This window comes from Vicia villosa, unplaced genomic scaffold, assembly GCF_029867415.1.
Source record: "Vicia villosa cultivar HV-30 ecotype Madison, WI unplaced genomic scaffold, Vvil1.0 ctg.001801F_1_1, whole genome shotgun sequence".
Taxonomy (NCBI): domain Eukaryota; kingdom Viridiplantae; phylum Streptophyta; class Magnoliopsida; order Fabales; family Fabaceae; genus Vicia; species Vicia villosa.
In genome coordinates, this window is record NW_026705734.1 from 108,932 (window position 1) to 111,791 (window position 2,860).

Below are 2,860 nucleotides of genomic sequence, written 5' to 3' on the forward strand. Positions count from 1 at the left end.
ACCTCCCCATAAAAAATTATGCTACAAACTCACCAACTCATTCGCAATAGACTTAGGAAGTTTGAAGAAGGAAAAGTAGAAATTGGGAATACTATTTAAGATCGAATTCAACATGACAACTCTACCCCTTGAGACAAGCACTTCTCTTTCCAAGAAGACAATTTGTTTCGAATTTTTGCAAGAATGAAATTCCAAGTTTCCTTTCACATTGGATTGACCCCAACTAGAATACCAAGAAAAGGAAAAGGGAGCTTACAAATATTACAGGATAAAAAAGAAGATGATGCTTGCAAAATGTTTTTCTTCAAATTAATATCATACACCTTACTTTTACAAAGATTCACATGTAACCCAAAAAACAAGTTCAAAACCATGCAACAAGGCCTTGATTGTCTAGAGAATATCCTCAAGACCATTTCCAATAAACATTGTGTCATCTACAAACAGCAAAATATTGAAACTAAGATTTCCGTTAACATGAAATCCTTGGAAGTCATTACTAAATCTAACATTTCACACTAGACCCATCAATCCTTCGACCACCAAAAGGAACAAGAAAGGAGATAAAAGATCCCCTTGATGAAGCCCTCTAACAACTTGAAAATCTTCGGTGGGACTCCCATTGACAATAACTGACATAGGACTTGTGAAGATCAAAGCTTCCATCCACTTCATTCAAATGACTATGAATCCCATTCTACGCAACATGTATGTAAGAGAATCCCAAGTTACGCAATTACAAAATTTCTCAAAGTCGGTGTTAAACAACATGCACTCCTTCTTGAATAGTATTGCATAATCCACCAACTCGTTCAACACAAAAGCACTATTAAACAATTGTTACCCATAAGACAAACGTGCCTAGAAACGCCAAGAAAACATAATGACCAATAGAGATAAGACTGCCTATAACCTTCTTCATCTTGTTTACTAAGATAGACAGACCTAAATCGAAAAAATCCTACTTATTTCCTAATTTTGGAATAAAGCCAACAAAAAAAAAAGTGATAACTCTGCTCCTCCTTAATGACATCCCAAACAATTTCTAAAGAATCTTGGTAAAAATAGTTATTAATTTGACAATAAATAGTCATATACATTGACTAAATTGATGAATGTGTTTTTGATATTGTGTTATTTCTGTAATGTCCACACCATTAAATTACATGCCATGTTTGGACTGGTTTTTTTTCATAAAAAATAATTAGTTGATATAAACACAATATTTATAATTTTTAGATGATAGTTAACTTGAGTTTTTAAGATCATTTTAGATCTTCACTCTATACAAAAGAAAATGATTGCTATATAGAAAATGTGGCGAAGAGATTAATAATTGAACCTATTATTCTACCCGCTAACTTACAAGCATAATTAATTATTATAAGAAATTGACAATTTCTACACATAAACGGTCATTTGAATTTTTTCCAATTCACATTATGAACACCATAATCAAAATGCTTCACAAGTCAATGATATATAATCGTTAACCAAGTAATTTCTTTGACCTATATATGTATTACTTTTCCAATATGGAAAAAAAATGGAAAGATTTTTTATAGCTTCATGCAAACGTAATACTACTTTCAGTTTATACGTGTAGGTCATACACAACAACTCTCTCTTGCGTCTAAAATTCTCTCAATTTATTTTGGACACCCATGCTCTTATCCACTTATTAAAACAATTTTTAATTTTTTTTTTTTTGGCTTCAAGATAATTTTTAGAGTGGAGAAGTATCTCATTTATTTTAATACAAATTGATACATCAAAATTTATTTTTACAAAGTATTTATAAAGTATTTTTAGAGACGGTTATTTTATGTTGCTACAAGAAAATCGCAGCCTAGTTAATACTAAACCGTGGTCTATTGAAACTTAAGGCAACGGTGTTTAGAAACCATAGATAAAAATTCAAAAACCGCGCTCTATAAAAATAGGCAACGGTAGTTTATTCCACACATGGAAAACCTATACATGTAGAGTAAAATTATATTTAACAATTAAACTTTTAAGTCTTGAGCTTTAATTTCTCTACCCTAATAATCATGATGTTTCAATAGTAAAATAATAAATATTGAAATGTGTTTTTATTATATAAAGTTATTGTAATATATTTTAGTCTCTTGAGTTTGTGTGATTGTGATAGTAGAAAGACTGTGTCCGTTCCTTTTGTTGGGACCAAAGAAAAGATGGCTGATTTGAAAAGATTGTGAGGTGCACCTTTAAGCTCAAATTCAATTCAAACATTGCATAATTTAGCGCGTTGAGATATTATTTTTTCTTCTACAAATGCATGGAGTAAAAATATATATATTAGTTCACAAAACATGATGAATGAAAGATTGAATCTTAGAAGGAAAGTATTCTAATTTAGTATATTGGTTGTGTCTTAAATATGATTTTCAATTTTTAGTATAAGTTTAGTATTTTTTTTCCCCACTTGAATAATTTCTTAAATTAGATACGAATGAGGACTATAATAAAGTGAAAAGTTTTTTTTTTTTTAGTAATATTGTAACTATAGTATTGAATTTGAATCTAACATCACAAGTTAAACTGAAAAAATTTATATTATTCCTTTTAAAATATGTTTTTGTCATGAATATGATTGCATTTTATAAAAGAATCTTAAAACTAGGGAGAGATACTTACGATAAGACAACTAACTTCGATAAGCAAGTGAAACTGGTTGGAATCCTTTTAAACTTTTGAAGGGGAAGGGTTCAAAAAATACAAGTTGTTTGTTCTTATCCCAAAAAGAGCCAAGGTCTCGTTTAAGATTCCAAAATTCGTAAATAACAAAAAATAACTTCTCTCAACATAATCCATAAACAATAAAAAATCCACAACAAAA